The sequence below is a fragment of the Thermobia domestica genome, chromosome 4 (genome assembly GCF_964235325.1).
Source record: "Thermobia domestica chromosome 4, izTheDome1.hap1.1, whole genome shotgun sequence".
Classification (NCBI taxonomy): domain Eukaryota; kingdom Metazoa; phylum Arthropoda; class Insecta; order Zygentoma; family Lepismatidae; genus Thermobia; species Thermobia domestica.
This window is the reverse complement of record NC_137457.1, coordinates 330,658,747-330,676,609: the sequence shown is the minus strand read 5'-3', so window position 1 is coordinate 330,676,609 and position 17,863 is coordinate 330,658,747.

The following is a 17,863-nucleotide window of genomic DNA, read 5'->3' as shown; positions in this document are numbered from 1 at the left end:
AGGTCAACAGTCTACCACTGAGCCACCGAGGCCCCACTGTTGAAAGTGTCACTATACTATCTTACAACATTATTCACTAATAATGTAAACTTCTGGCATTATGTATGTCTGATAAGGCCTGTATATAAAGGAATTATATTCCAGTGGTAACTATGAAAAGCAATTAACTGCTAACGTTTAACAGGTTAAAAGTTATTTCCTGATCTTGATAACGTTATTTCTAATTAAAATAATCGCCGACTTTACAACCATTCAATAATATTCAATAAAACTTGAGCAGCGATATTGCATCAAATTTTGCTAAAAACTTGGCGAAACCATTCAATCGGATTGGTACATTCAATTTTGAACGAAAATTTGGGCATGAGGAGAATATCCCCGAAATTTGATTTAGGCTTTTATCGCCAAACATGATATTCCTTGTTGCGTCAGGCTCCCTACTCACCGGACATAGCTCCGTGTGACTTTTGGGTATTTCGCAAGCAGAAAATAGCACTAAAAACAACCCAATTTGAGTCAAATGAAGATATCGTGCGCAATGCTACGGTTCGGTTGGTCATCATTCCAAAAACATGGTCAGCGTTCCAGAATTGTTTCCAGCAATGGCGGAAGCGCTGGGAGAATGGTGTACATTACCAAGAAAAATACTTTGAAGGGAATTGGGGTTTCGGATTTCCAAATCAATAAATGTATTTTCGCCAACCAAAGGTTCAATACTTTTTGAACACACCTCGTATATATATATATATATATATATATATATATATATATATATATATATATATATATATATATATATATATATATATATAGGGTGTTTCAAAACACACCAAGATAAGACAAAAAGTATAGACCAACCTGGGTGCACAAATGGCTGCTTTCAGAGTTATAGGCTGCCGAAAACAAGAAAAAAATGAACTTTAAAGGTCCATATCTCCAAACTTATACGATCTATCGTAGTCGGGCCAAGACTTCGCTTAGGAACTAATATGTGCCCTATCCAAATATCCATGTTTCAGAACCCTAAGGTATTCACGTAACGATTTTTATAGAGGGAGTTTGGCTACGGGAATATAATTTGAAGTACGCACAAACTACCTCTATAAAAATTGTTGCGAAAGTACTTCAGGATTACTACCTTTACATGTCCCTGTAAACTCCCCCCTAGACCCCCTGGTCCGAATTTTGAAAACAAAATCTTCTCTGGCCTCCAGCTGATCGGGCCTGTATTTGGGAGTCAACGTCTGTGGGCATACCACCATTCGTCTCTGCGACCGCGAAAACTATGAATTTGATACTAATATCCGTCATTTTGGATTATATTTACATGTCTTGGTATTCCGCCGTTGACCCCCGGCCCACAGCGGAGTGGGGTGAATTTGGAAGTTAATGCGATCGGCGTTTTCCCATTGATCTCAGCGACCGCGAAAACTATGAATTTGACACTAATATCGGTCACGTCTTGGTAAACGCTCCCCTGTGACCCCCTGGTTCGAATTAAAAAAAAAAAAAAGATCTTCGTCTTCGCCTGAGGCCTGAATCAAGGTACCCGTGACCAAAATTTGGTAACCCTCGGTCCACTTGTCTGGTCCCCAGGCAGCATACAGACATACACACACGCAAACTCTTTATTTTATTTATATTTGATTAGATTAGACTGAATGTACTGGTCATTCAAAAGATGAGTTACTACGTCTGGTACACCCTGTAGAAAGTGGATCAAGTTGGCTAAGAATACAAGTCAATGGAGAGATTTCGTGAATGCAGCATTGCATCTCCAGGTTCCATAGGATTCAGAGTTAGTTATTTAATATGCCACGATCATTGTCCCTAGTTGCCCCTCCAGACGAAATTCTGGATCAAATAGTGTGCCCAAACATCCTAGATTGGAGTTAATCCCATATCCGCATTTAGGTAAGGGTAGAACATGAAAATAAATTCCTCTCCCGTAAAAGATCAAACCCAGTTCAACTGGTTGGTATTACGTAAACGTCTTGCCTACAGACTCTGAATTTATTTACATTGACGGTATATATTAAGAGAGAGAGTTGCCAACTGAAAACACAACAAACTTAAATTTGTTTGTGTGTGTGTGTGTGTGTGCATAATAGCTCAGTTTTAATTTATGAGAGGTTTGTGTTAGCATAAAGTGTTTCGTATAATTATCTCCTTGTATAACATCATATAAAACATTTGCTTATCTCTGTTCTTTACAAATGTGTGCGGAGAAAACATTCCCGTGAGAATGCGTCCCAATGGTGCACTTGTGTTTAATGTTCATTTATGAGAAAATTAGATTTTTTGGTTACTTTTTTTTTTTGTTTTCTTCTTTTTTTTCGCTCATTCTCCAGGATGCCATTTTTCTTTTCTTCGTAACAGTAATAACACAGATTGTAAATTATCATAGAATTAATGTTTGCTTGTTATATGTAGCACCAAATTTTCTTTGAAAAAAAATGGAAAATGTAAATAAAAAATTCTGCAGTGAGGCCACACTGCGGACGATGATTAATTACTATTATCTTCATTTTAGTAAAGTTATTCTAGCTTGTGACGGATAGATGTCAGTTATATAAACTTTACACAAATGTTTATACGAGGCACGTTCGGAAACTAATCTCCGATTGGTCACTACGTGTGAAGTAGTGGGAGCATCTTTGCACAGATGTGCGCGGTAGAGTGAAGGAAGGTTGTCTGATCACTAGTTCCACTTTTGTAACGCCTCAGCATGTGTGCTGCAATAGAAAACCCCGCCAAGTGCGAGGTGTGAGCTGTTTTACGTTTTCTTACGGCAAAGCAATATTCGGAAGCAGCTAGGGGGGCCGCGGTAGCTCAGTGGTAGAGCGTTCACCTCTGGTGCTTGGGGTCCCGGGTTCAATCCCAGCCCCCGCCAAGTGAACTTTGTGGTGGACAAACACCGTGTGCGTGGGTTTTCTCGGGGTTCTCCCGTTTCCTCCCACTTTCTTCATTCCACCATTTCATTCATTACTCATCATCACCGTCTCCTTTAGCCTAACCGGCATAACCGTGGGACGTAAAACTCAAAGATTTCATTTCATTTTCGGAAGCAGCTACTCATCGGGAACTTTGTGCCATGTATGGTCCGAGTTCGATGAGTGAATGAGTTGTTCTTGAATGAGTTCGTTCATTTAAAAGTGGACGAACAAACATTCATGACGAACAGAGGATTTCCAGGGCATCAGTAGTCATTGATGAACTCGTTCAGAAAATTGATGGAAAAGTTCGTGAAAATCGATGTTTCACAATCTCGGAGCTTTCCGATTAACTTCCACAAATTTCCAGGATCTCAGCGCTTTCGTGATGAAGAGGAGCTGAAAGATGCCGCCACAGGCTGGCTTAAGATTGGTGTAAAAGGACAAGCTTTGCCGATAGATGTCACTACAATCTTCGTATCTCTCTGATGTATTTCTTACCTTTCACAAAAATTCACAATTTCTCTTACAAGTTTCAGCCTAGATACTTCAAATTTCTAGAGAAGGAACTTCATAACCTATCGAAGGCAACAACCCGTGCCGATTTTTTTATTTAGAATTTTCTTCATTGTTGAAACAGTTATATTGTTAAAGGTTTCGATATCCATTTCAACAATCAAGCCATTTCAACAATGAAGAAAATTGTAAATAAAAAAATCGGCACGGATTGTTGCCTTCGATAGGTCATAAAGTTCCTTCTGTAAAAAATTGAAGTCTCTAGGTTGAAATTTGTAAGAGATATCGTGAATTTTCGTGAAAGGTAAAAACATACATGAGAGATAACAAGACTGTAGTGACATCTATCGGCAAAATTGTCCCTTTAAACAAACCTTAAGAAACAGTCGGGACATGTTTATGCTGATGAAATTTCTAAGCTAGTGCAGAGATATAAAAAAACGCTTGTATGCTTATGGAAATATCTTGAAAATAAAGCAAAGAACTAATTTACAGATGTATATATAATAAACTCTTTTTTATTTACTTTGGTGTTTATTTTTTTAATCAATGGAGATTACTTTCCGAACAGACCTCGAAAGTATCGTTGATAACCATGGCACCATTGTGGCACAACGGGGCGACTCCTCTCTCTCTCCCATTGGCATTCCAAACATTTTACTAAGAAAAAATGAAAAAGAAAGACATGAGTTCATGAATAAAACAAATCAGTTAACAAATAACATTGTTACGTGTACACCACGCGAATGAGTTTGGTTTCTATGGCGTGACATTTTCCCAATTCATATTGAAACTGGAAGTGAGACTGTATTTCTACCACTTCCGGTTTTAGTAGAAAGATTTAGAGTGTAGTTGGGAAAAAAAGGTTAAGAATCACTAACCTAGGCTATATGACACGTGTACCTAGAGTTTGAGCTGGAATTCGAACCACCGCAATGCGTTCAAGTTTTCAATACTTTCACACCGAAAATCGAACCTGGAATTCTGAGCTAGCCCTTTTTGACCAACGGGAGAACTCTTACTCTGAAGATATTGAAAAAAAATATCACAGTAGTACAGAAAAAAAAGTTTTTCTAGGACATATATTTTTTTAAAAAAATCTTACAAGAGAAAGAAAAAAGGGAGAGAATTAGGGCCTAGAGAAATATGACTACTTTTTTAAGGACAGGCATAATGAGTGTTTTATAAGTTCCTCTCGTTAATCCTGCTTCTCTTCATCTAATGGCAATGAGCCATAATCTCACTTCGTTATAGAAGTTCTCAAAAGAAGTTTTTTTTTCAGTTCCTAGTTCGTAAAAGTTTTTCCCTCACTTTTGATGTGGAAGTTTTGCCACCCTTAACCCATTTGTTTTACATCTTTCATTTTTCTAACTTGTGGAAAAAAGTTAAAAAAAAAGAAACATAACTTTTCTGTTTTTTTTTAACCCAAAAAAGTTTTAAGGAAGTATCTTTTTTTTTTACTTTCTTTCTTATATCAGGACATCTGAAATCACTTTAGCCGTTTCCCTTTTATGAAGTGAAAATGAAAGGACGAAGGACCATATAATCTTTATCCTGCATAAAATAACTTTGATCTGTCATTGCTATCGACTTTTCTTCTTCTTCTTCTTCTATTTTTTTTAAATAAGACTTTCCAGCGGCTGCAGGATTGAAGTAAAGACTCTTGTCACCATGAGAAAATAAAGTCGAACTTTGTGACTTCAATGGATTTACGCGTTTCGTGATGTCTTCATATGCCAACACCCTGCCTGCACTGCTTCTTGTGACATCAACGAAGTCAAGCAGTGCCAGGTTTGGTTAGAGGAATGATAGGTACTCAAGAAAATGAAGTGAAATCTTTAAGTTTAACGTCCTACGATTATGCTCTTCACGCTAAGGCAGTGGTTCTCAACCTAAATCCTATCACGATCCCCGTCTTGCCAACAATCCCCTTATAATTTCTGATTTGTAATAAGCTTGTGTGGGGTTTTTAATATACCTATTGTAGAAATCTCACGATATCCATCTATTTCTATAATAGTAGAATCCATTTCTTGTATATAGTGGATGCGGTAACTTCCCTAAAAGCGAATGGATTAAAACCAAATTTGGTCAGTTCATTCGTATTACAAATATCGAATCTGATTCGTCATACTGTTTCAAAATAGAGGTCGTTTGAAAAATTTTCAAATTTCATAACTCCCTTTAATTTTGGGTCAAATGATAAAAAATAAAGTGATTGCTAATTTTGGTTGCAAAGAACTTGGACAGTTGTTAAATAAAAAGTTATTGAGTATTTTAAATGACTTGATAATGTGCGTCACGAAGATTGAACCGGACATTACCGCACTAGTGAAATCACAGCACGCTCAGGTATCTTATTAGTTTTGAATATGCAGATTTTGTTGCATTTTGTATATTTCTGGTATTCCATTATTCAGTTTTCATTAGTTTCATATCGTACCTCTTTCATTTAAATTGATTTTTAAACAACTCTGCACCTGTTGAAAATGTTTAGTAGACCTATTTTTTGATATTCGTAACGCTATGTATAAAAATAAGAATATATCTATGTGAACAAAATTCAAAATAATATTTTTTAAAAAAATCAGGTATTAGATTTTAAATGTCTTCGCGACACCTTGAAACTCTCTCGTGACACCCAGTTTGAGAAACCCTGTGCTAAGGGATGTGGATGATTAAAGCAAGTGAATGACGACAGGATAATTGGAGGAATGAGAATGTGGAAGGAAACGGGAGTACCCCGAGAAAACTCACGGACACGGTGTTGTCCACCACAAAGTTACTTGAGAGGGGATCGAACTAGTTTCCCCATTCACCAGAGGTAACCGTTCTACCACTGAGTCACCGTGGAACCACCCCTCGTACGTACTCATTACAGGGTGTGGGCATTGTGGAATGCACTTGACGTCGTGAGGACAATCGGGAAGCTTATGAAAGAAAGTAGTAACGAACTGTGGTCTAAAAACTCAGCATTCTCGTCGAGAGTAGCTTATGTGCTGACCACACATCACTCCAAACAGATGAGTGTCACAAGCCGAGTAGAAGCGCCTGATCACCTAAGGGATGTTGTATTAACGAGACGAGACGAGAAAATCTTGTCGGGAATCAAGACGGGAATAGCTTTTTATTTTTTTTTAAAAAAAAAAAAAGAAATTCGAGACAAGAAACTTCACGATTCTACGCTATTTTTAGAGTCTAGAACAAAAATTTCACGAGTATTCTGAGCAGTACTAGTTCATCCAAGTGTATCGTTTAGTAACAGGGTTAAGTCAATGTATTTATTTATTGAACAATTTCCCAGATACAGCATAACTTTGCCATTTTACACAGGGACATGCTAACAAAAGAAAGAAAAAAAACAAGACAACAATAACAACAACATAGAAAAGAAGAGTGTAAAAGTAAAACTATTCCGTAAAAGCTCGTTTAATTGCTCTTTCAAACACTGGGTAGCTCGAAAAAATGTCCACATCAGTTGTTACTTGATTATAACTGTTTGGTATTCTATAAAAAAGAGACCTCTGTATAACAGCCAACCTAGGACGGGCAAGATGGAATAGGTGGGTATTCCGAGTGATGCGGGAAGGGACACGTAAGGATAGTTCCTGAAGTAATATTTCCGATCTTAAGGTTCCATTAACTATTTTATGTAGATATTTCAGGTCAGAGATAATTCTGCGTACTTCAGGAGTCTGAATATTAAGATGTCGCAAGAGCTCCTTCTTAGATAATATTCGAAGTGCAGGAACACGAAAACGGACTATAGCAATGAAGAAATTGAGAACAGAATCAAGTCTGGAGAGATGTGTAGGTGCTGCCATGGCCCATATGGGAGAGCAGTATTCGATCTTGGGCGCTATTAAAGTCTTATAAAAAGTTGCTAATGAAGAAACAGTGCGTAGTTCGGGGAATCGATAAAGAAGTCCCAACATGCGCATTGAATTCTTTAGTATTGAGGAGATGTGGTCAGAGAAGGTGAGTTTTGAATCAAAGATGACACCAAGATCGTTATGACTAGCAGAATGTGTGATAGGGGAATCGTTGATATGGTATGTGGAGGGAACAGGAGACTTTTTCAAAGTAATAGTAATACTGTCACATTTCTTACTGTTGAGTTTCAAGTGCCACATTTCACACCAGCCTGTAAGGTAATTTATGTCTTCCTGTAGAGCAATTGTGTCATGGAGACACGATATTTCTCTGTATAACTTACAATCGTCAGCAAAAAGCAGAAGGCCACTAGGTTGAGCTGATAAGTGCGTGTAGAGATCATCCATATACAGGACAAACAGTAGAGGCCCAAGTACACTCCCCTGAGGCACCCCTGAGATCACGGGTTGGGGGTTAGAAGTCGCCCCTGAAAGAACAACTCTCTGTTTACGGTCCTTCAAGTAGCTTGTGATTAGAGAGAGAAATTTGCCATGTACATTAAATCTATTGGAGAGTTTATGAAGAAGATGAATGTGACTGACAGAATCAAAGGCCTTCGAGAGATCAAAGTAGATAACATCTAATTGAGTATTGTTATTCATACATTTCACTGCACAGGAAAGAAGAGTACTTAAGTTTGAGAGACTTGAGCTTTTCGGTAGAAAGCCGTGCTGAGAACTATGGATGTAAGGTGAGGTGAATTTAAGTAGCCTGTCTTTAATTATTTTTTCGCAGATAATTGATATTACAGAAAGAAGAGATATTGGCCTATAGGAGGATACATGATCTTTAAGTCCTGATTTATATATTGGGGTCACGTGAGCCAGTTTCCAACTGGTGGGATAATACCCTTCCTTGAAGCATCTATTGAATAAGATAGATAGAGGGACCGCAATAACTGAAGCAGTTTTGTTGAGAAAGAGAGGACTAATTTTATCAGGTCCAAGTGATCTATGTGGAGATAACGATAGCAAGAGAGCCAGAACTTCGCCCGGGGTGGTAGAGAGAATGGATAAGGTGTCCGAACAGATGGGGTGGAGAGGGGGGAGATGGGTTATAGAGGAAAGGGAAGTAAATGTTTTGCAGAAGTAGTTATTGAAGAGGTCTGGTCTTTGATCATCACTCGCTTCAGTATTTTCATCTTGAATTGTTGCCGGTATGCCCGGAGATTTTGTTCTAGATTTAATTACAGACCAAAAGACTTTAGGGTTACTAACAGTAAAATCACCAATTGAGTCCATGTATTCAAAATATTTACGTCGCTGTACCTTCTTGGCAAGACTTCTAATTCTAGCAAAGTTTTTATATGTGTAGTCACTCGGATGTGATTTCCATAGAGTCCAGGCAAGCTTTTTGTTTTTAAGAAGGTCACGAAGTTCATTGTCGTACCAGACCGGAAACCTGTTCGATTTTGATGCTTTCACCGGCACAAAGTCCTTTATGGCTGAGTGGACAACGGATGTAAATAAGTCCACAGCGTCGTCAACAGTTCCTACCTCTAACAAACACCAAGGAAACAGTTCAATAGCCCGGCAGATGTCACCCCAGGGGGCTTTCTTCCATAGAAGTTGTGACCTACTTTTGAGGGGCTGGTTTGTAGTAGTGGAGGGGAGGAAATCGAAAGAAACATCCAAGGAATCGTGATCCGAGGGAAAAAGATTTCTGCATTGGACAACACAACGAGGTTCTAAGTTAGAAAGAATGTAGTCAAGATTGCTATTATTGCGGGTATTATGCATATTATGTTGACCTAGACCAAGTCCATGAATAAAATTGTCCATGAAATAACTGTCGTTTCCATCTTTAGCGACTCCATGCTTGCTGTCCTGCCACGTGATGGAAAGGTTGAAATCACCCAATAGGATGACGTCACCGTGTGACAACGCATGTAACAGTGAGTCATGGCAAGCTTCTAAGATGTGCTGGGGGGTGTTCTTGTGCGGCCTGTAGAAGCATCCAATAAACACAGAACGACGCTTTGGAATAAATACTTCCACCCATATAAGTTCACAATCCCGTTCGAGATCCAGTCTTCTCTTGCTCTTCCACTTATTATTTACACAAATCATCACTCCACCTCCACGAGTTATGCGGTCTTTACGATAAATGGTGAAATTATTAGAAAAGCTAATTTCACTGTCGTTCACTGATTCATTCAGCCACGATTCGGTCACTGCGAAACAATCCAGTTCCCTTATCTCACCTAGGTTCAATGAGCACTCAAGTAATTTGTTTTTAATGCTACGAACATTTTGATAATATATATTGAAAGCATTAGTGTAATATGGACAGGGTGGGCCAGGGTTTACGTGAATATCACCACAAAGGAGGAGAAAACAAACGAGAATGAGGCACTGTTTCTTCTAAAAGTGATTATAGAGAACTTTTGTGAAAATTTGGTGAGCCCAAATTCCGAATTTACTGCCCGATAACTCAGGAACCGACAGGACAAACACATAAATAAAAGAAAGTACGTAAATACAATGAATAAAAGAAAGTACATTAGCTACATAAATAAAAGAAAGTACGTAAATAGAACGAATAAAAGAAAGTATGTTAGCTACATGAATAAAAGAAAGTACGTTAGCTACATAAATAAAAGAAAGTACGTTAGCTACATAAATAAAAGAAAGTACGTAAATACAATGAATAAAAGAAAGTACGTTAGCTACATAAATAAAAGAAAGTACATAAATACAATGAATAAAAGAAAGTACGTTAGCTACATAAATAAAAGAAAGTACGTAAATACAATGAATAAAAGAAAGTACGTTAGCTACATAAATAAAAGAAAGTACGTAAATACAATGAATAAAAGAAAGTACGTTAGCTACATAAATAAAAGAAAGTACGTAAATACAATGAAGTATGACATTTAACTGCTTCACCGATTTTAACAACTTTTGATACATCAGTAGAGCCTTGGCCTACTTACGGTTTCTAGCATATTTTTCTCAACACATATTTTCTCAGATGACACGTAAATACCAGAACAACACAAACACAAAGTTTTGTGTAACGAACACCAGGGTATGAATTCGGTGTATTGTATTACACAGAATCCAAATTTCGGAACCACAGGACGATGGACGGTGTTATGTATCAATTGACGATGAACCATTTTTCGATTTTCGAGATTTTTACGCCTACATCAATGAGCAGGAGACAATGTAAAAAAATGTTTTTAAAGAAATATTCCTTGAAACCCTACTATTTGCTTAAATGTTTAGGAAAAGCTATTCAACCAAGCGCCAAGCACTTTATCGTAATGCTAACATGTTTGTGTCTCCCTCAATATTTCAGAACCATGTTTTGGCGCTTGGTCAATTGATGCATGACACCGTTCGATTGACCGTGTCAATTTTTATAGGCGAAAACTTGAATAGCGAGGACATACTTTTTTTGCCTATAAAACAAAATTGACACAGCCAATCGTCCTAGACTTTTCGAAATTTGGATTTTGTGTAAAGAAAATACTTCCAATCCATACCCTGGGATTCGTTGTACGATCTAACTTCTTTTTGTATAGCTGTGTTACGTGTATCTTCCCTATCCAAAAGCGCTCGTTTTTCGCCTATAAAACAAATTGACACTGTGAACCGTCTTAGGGTTTCGAAATTTGGATTCTGTGTAACAAAGTACATCGAATGCATACTCTGCGGTCCACTGTACAGAACTTTGTTTGTGTATGTGTGTGTGTAATCGAGAACGACCGATATTATTGCCAAATCCATGGTTTCCGAGGTCGCTAAGATGAACAGTGACAATGCCTGATGACGTTTAAGTCTGAATGTATCTTCCGTCCCCATGGGAAACGAGGGAGGGAGAGACGTGTAAAATTAACCAAGAATAACTCGTATTAGTGTCCAATCGAGTTTTTGAGGTCGCTGAGATGAATAGTGACACATCCGATGACTTTTAAATCCAAATTTATCTCCCCTAAAAGATTTGCTAATATCTCACTTGGCAGAGATAAAATTCCTGGGGGGGGGCACAAGAAGTAATTGGTGAAAAATTACAATTCTTTTATGGTTTGCGCATAAATACGACTTCCATATGTGTAGCATACAAACAACAGTCGATAAAACACAAAACAATCTGTGCTACGTGGCCACTAAAAAGCACGAATGCTATCTAACCGAATCAAAGAATTTCGAAGCTGGTGGGCCCGCGCGGTAGCTCGGGGGTGCGTCCGCATTGAACAGGTGGTTCAGTGATGGTGGGTGTGCGCAAAGCGAGGATAGTGGAAAGAAGTGGATTTAGGCAATGTTACGAGTTTCAATAGCACTTGCCATGGTTTCATACTAGTAACGCTGCATTTGTAAACGTTACTGTACATTGTGCAGAAATATGGTATCGGTGGAAATATAACATCTAGTGGAGCCATCTTCCATTTGCACTCATCCGTTGTAAAGCACCTGTAATGATTTTACACTAGTAAACCTACACTTGTAAACCTAAAATACAGCTGTATTTTGTATTTAATTCCGTCGCTTGCAGAAATTTGTTCCTTATAGAGATGTCTTTTCATGCAAAATATTAAATTTTACCTGCAAATCTTTAAAATGTGGTTCTCCAAAACTACTCCTGCACCAAAAAAAAATCTGTTATTGTTCTATGAAAACTAACATTTCAACTAGTGTTATATGGGTACGAAGTCCAAGATTTACTAGTATGTCGTTTCTTTACCAGACAATAGAAAACAATCGAACGCTATGTTTTGCAGTGATCATTGAGTGGTTATTTTACGAATAATCCTAATGATGAATGGTGAAAATTTTCTTAAGAACAGCATACATTACCATCCAAGTCTTTTTCTTCCATATGGTATAATACAATTCATTGAAACCAAATTAATTCTCAATTCAGGAATTTAAATTATGCAAGTAAATTAAAAGTTTTAACCCACTAAGTTCAAATTTTGTTACAATACACTGTAGAGTCATCTGTTAAGAGGAAGCAGTATTACTTCATAAGCAGTATTATTTCCAATGCTTGGAATAGTTTAATACGAATTTCTCCTCTAACAGTATAAGTAAGAAAAAGTTTTCCATTTCAGATTTAGGTATTTGGATATGCTCTATACTATCTAAAACAATTTCGCAAGTTGGTTGTCTGCTGATTTTCAAATAGAAACAAACAAAACCTCGATCATCCGAGAGAATTGCGAGTGAAAAAGAATGTTTGGTGGAAAATTTGTGTTCACACTGAACTCTCGTGGTGTGTGAGAGAAGTATTATAATTTGAAACGTAAAATTTATACGAGAATTCCAAAGGTCAGATAGCAATGTTCGTAAATTGGCTATCCTTAAAGGAACACTGAGGGAAGGGGAAAGATTCTGTGATAGATGGATGGACCAATTTAAGAGCAGAATCTTCCCTTGTCGCACTTGTGAACTCGTGAAGGTTTTCTTTTAAAAAAGAAAATAGATTGCGTGTCGAATGACTGGTCAGAGAGAACGCCACCAATCTTTATAAGTTAAACGACCGCTTCGAATCCTTGGTCTCTGTTCGTTATGCATTGTCGTTTCACCCAGGGGCGTCATTTCAGACTTTTTTGAGGCGGGGGGGGGGGGACAAGAGCATCACCGACAGAAGACTTTCACGTTTTGTACTAGCATATTAGTATACAACCGATTAAAATACATATATTCCTCAAACTCTTGGGGGGGATAATTGACTCCCCTGCTCCCCTAAATGATGCTTGGTTTCACCCGTTTTTAAAGTCCTTGTCAGTGTTTCTTTCAGACATGTTTTTGGGGACACTGCCCCCGTCAGCTGTGAGAGTGCCCCCCGGACGAGACCAAAATAATACATATATAATAGAATAATAAATAAAATAGTACCAGCAGTGCTCCCCGGAATACTACGTTAGCCCCCCCGGAACACTTTTTCTGAAAGAACGACTGGTCCTTGTATTAACGGATGATACATGGCAAGGGGTGTAACCATGCAGGGTCCACCGGATTGACTACATCTGTATACTATCTTAATAAAATTACACTGAGAAAAAAATGTAGGTGGCGTACTTAAAAAGATAGGTTACATGCATAATTCCTGTAGTTTTTGGACGTGCAGCAGACGTATAACTGCAAACGCATGTTTTATAATACTTTCTGTATAAGTGTTCCATCTATGCGTACTTTCCGTATGAAACAATGTAGGCGGTCTGGATATCACATACAAATGGATGTATATAACATAGCTGACGAAGGTAACATAAGTACATGCATGTGATATACGGAAAACTGTTAGATATCAGACATCCTGCAACGGCATGATGTAACATCTAAGGTCAGTGCCTATGTGGCATACGGATAACGTATGCTCCGAACTGATTTCTATAGTACCCAAGAGAATTCCGTATACTTGTACAGCGGTGGACACTTCTAAATGGTACAGACATATGGAGATTTACGGCTAAGGTGTACCATTTAGAAGTGTCCACCGCTGTACAATATACCGCTGTCCGGAGAACGGATTTTTCTCTGTGTACAGTTGTTTAGCGGAGCACTGATAAATGTTGTCTAAAGATTTCAATTTACATTTCACCTGTATCTTTTCTTTTCTGAGAATGTGGGTGACAGTACTTAATAAAGACTTACAATATTTTTGGTTATAGTATAATACCGGATCCAAGGACGTACGCAAGGGTGGGCCTGGGGATTCGGACCCTCCGAAATCCTGTCTTTTCTGTAAATTTAGTCTAATTTTAAGAGTTATTTAACAATATTTAAGGTTGGTGTAAACGGATAAGCTGTACCAATAGATGTCACTACAGTCTTCGTATCTGCCTCATGTATTTTTTTACCTTTCACGAAATTTTACAATTTCTCTTACAAATTTCAACTTAGAGACTTCAAATTTTGGTGTCGTCCTACTTGCGACAGTCTTATGTGCAACAGGAACTATTAACTGTTCTATGAGCGACCGATTCGATCTATTAATTGGCCTATGATTCACCTATTCGTTCATACAAAGATAATGGAAGAACATAAGGTTCCTCTTCTTTAACTTGCTTCACGCTAGTGTGATTTAGAACCTAACAAAATGTACTATGAATAATTTGTTTCTAGAGATCTCATTTCTTCGTGTCGTTTCAATATTACAAGGAACAATACACCTTTAACATTATTCTTGCTTAATCGTAAATTTCAGATTTAACTTTACCCTTACATTCACAATTATAAAGCATTCTTTAGTAAGCATTGCATGCAAGCATTAATAACAAACTATTAAAGAATATGATGTATATTTTTCCTTAACTACTCCTCACACTTTATCAGACTTGGGACTGGCAATGTTTCTGAAATGTTATTCACAGAATCTTAGGAAGTCTAAAAAGTACATGTTTAGCGAAACTGTTACGCGTTTATGTTTTCCAAAATAAAATATGCTGCTTTTCTTAGTGACTAATTAGATTTGAATTAAATTAAGTTCAAAAAGCAGAGCTTTTAAAGAAAGTTGGTATTATAATTGGATTTTCAATAATTAATTACATAGGAATATACTTTTCATGGAAATATCCCTGCTGTCTCCTTAAGCTATTTGATATGTTTTATGTCAAACCTAACTCGAAATTAAGTTTTATTTGCACTCGCAGTAGAGGGAAAATATATTTGACGAACAGTATTATTGGCACGTGCATTTTACATGGCAAGGTTGTTCGGATACTAATAAAGCCAGAGGCAAACATATTTTACGAGAGGGAATCATACCATCTTCCATCATCTCAATAGAAATGAATCGGTCGCTCATAGGACAGGTAACAGTTCCTGTCGCTAATAGGACTGTCGCTTCTAGGACTAATTCCAAATTTTTAGAGAAGGCACTTCGTAACCTATCGAAGGCAACAATCTGTGCCGATATTTTTATTTGGAATTTTCTTCATTCTTGAAACAATTTCATTGTTAAAGGTTTGGACATCCATTTTAAAAATCAAAACCATTTCAACAATGAAGAAAATTCTAAATAAAAAATCGGCACGGATTGTTGCCTTCGATAGGTTATGAAGTTCCTTCTGTGTTGAAACATTCATGAAAGAGATACGAAGACTATAGTGACATCTATTGGCAAAACTTGTTCCTTTAAACCAACCTTAATATAATTTATCCTCATATTCAATACGCCCCCCCCCCGAAAATCTTTGAACCCCTCCACGAAATAAATTCCTGCATACATGTCGGACCGGGTCAGTACTACATAGACGACGGGTCTTGTAGTATTGGTTCACTCCCAACAAAAATCTCTGGGTACGCGCCCAGGGGTGGATCCGGGGGGCGATCGGGGCGATCGCCTCCCAGAAGAGAGAAAACTTTCTTATTTTATATATATAAATAAAATCCTTGGAGTCCAAAGTTTGGAGCCCTTAAAAGTAGTAGTATGACAATCCACCGCCCCCCGTAATCGGTACTGGATCCGCCCCTGTGCGTGCCTGTATATGGCTAAGTATTGTAATTTAATAGTTGTTTAAATGTACTGGACTGAATTTAATTGTAAGTGCTTTTTTACTCTGCTTTTTTTATTTAAAATATCACGTGCTATCGTTCGAAAACTCTTATCTATCTGAAGTCGCAGTGTGAAGAGATCAAAGGGTGACACGGTGACGCTCTTACCAGGTACGTCAGATCCCTGGTTCGATCCCCGAGCAAGTAAGCTTGTGGTGGACAACATCGTGTTTGTAGGTTATCTCGGGGTACTCCCGTTTCCTCCTACTTTCTCATTCCATCAATTGTTCCATCATCATCATTTATTTACCTTAATTCTCGCTTGACCTAAAGGACGTAATCATGGGACGTTAAACTGAAAGATTTCATTATTTTTTTAATTTTTGTGATAAAATCATGATGGACACGATAGATTATGTGAATTGTGAGTTAATAAATAAACCAAGGATGTTATAAATAGAGCATCTGCCCATATGTATCTTTATCCTATTAAATCAATGAAGTCAAAAGACAATCGAGCATCGGCACATCTGATTGGCTACTCTCGTTTCCGCCATTGTCTGATTGGCTACTCTCGTTTCCGCCATGATTGTTGGCTCAAAATATTGCGATCCTATTGGGTGGAGTGGGCAGAGCAGGGGCGATGAAACTGTGACGTATGGCTTCAAGATTTTGTTGTAAGGGTAGATCCTATATTTTATAAGATCCTTGAAATAAATAAATAAATAATAATATTACATATGACATATTGAATGAAATACTACGTAAAAACCATTGACATCATTAATTTGAAATGATGAACACTGAAATATAAAAAAAAAAAATCTGTTTCAAATTATTTTAAGTTTGATTCTTGTTTCATTTTGAAACAAGTATAGTTTATTCTAATTTCCAGAAGTATAAGAATATCCTTTGTGGACTTAACTTTAGACGTTCCTCTCCAGTATCAAAATCTGTAGAAAAAGCAGTTAAAACGTAAAAAAAAAAAAAATAATCTTACAGTCCGGCTCAAACCTCTTGATATCTGTCGACAGCCAATGGTGTACAGATGCGACGTTGTCTCAGATTTCACTACCTTTTGTCTACAGGCATAATGTAAAACATTAACGCGAGGAATTAAGATATTGAAAAACAAATTCGTTCTTACAAATTTATTAACGCTATAGTGACACATGTCATAAGGACGTACCTTTGAAATTGCTTTCTCGTAATTCAGGAACAAAGCTATTAGACAACTTGCATTGGATATTGTGGAAAGGAGGACACGCCTTAAACGTCAGGAGCTTTGAGCCGCACTGTAAGTTATGTTACCTTTTAAAACATTCAACCCAAATTGTTAGGTTACCTTACCCGTTCACTACATTCAGCACACCTTTCACATTGCTATATGACTATAATGCTCCTCAAGCACCGAAACCTTCGACATCTTGCAAATAGTACCAACTTCTACATATTAAACACGGGTCCGCGGTGGCTCAGTGGTAAAGCGTTCACCTCTGATGCTCGGGGTCCCGGGTTCGATCCTAGCCCCCGCCAAGTGAACTTTGTGGTGGACAAACACCGTGTGCGTGGGTTTTCTCGGGGTTCTCCCGTTTCCTCCCGCTTTCTTCATTCCACTATTTCATTCATTACTCATCATCACCGTCTCCTTTAGCCTAACCGGCATAACCGTGGGACGTAAAACTCAAAGATTTCATTTCATTTCTTTTCGTATGAAACAACTTTATTCCGAACCTTCAACACCTAATGACCGCGTAAGAACTTCAAATCACCATTTCTTACCACCTTTCTCCTGTAAATTTTCTAAATTTTTAGTAAAAAGAGAGGGGTACACTAAAGCTAACCCCCCTTTTTGTGTTATCTCCTCATTCTTTCCTTGTGTTTCTTAATGCTAATAAACCAGCAGTTTGTGAGCCTCTATTAAGTTTTCCGAATATCACCATCTTGTGACGTATCATACACGAGTACCTGTTTCAATGAACGATGAATTCATTGACCGGCATCGATTATTGAGGGGCTGGGCACGGTGGCACA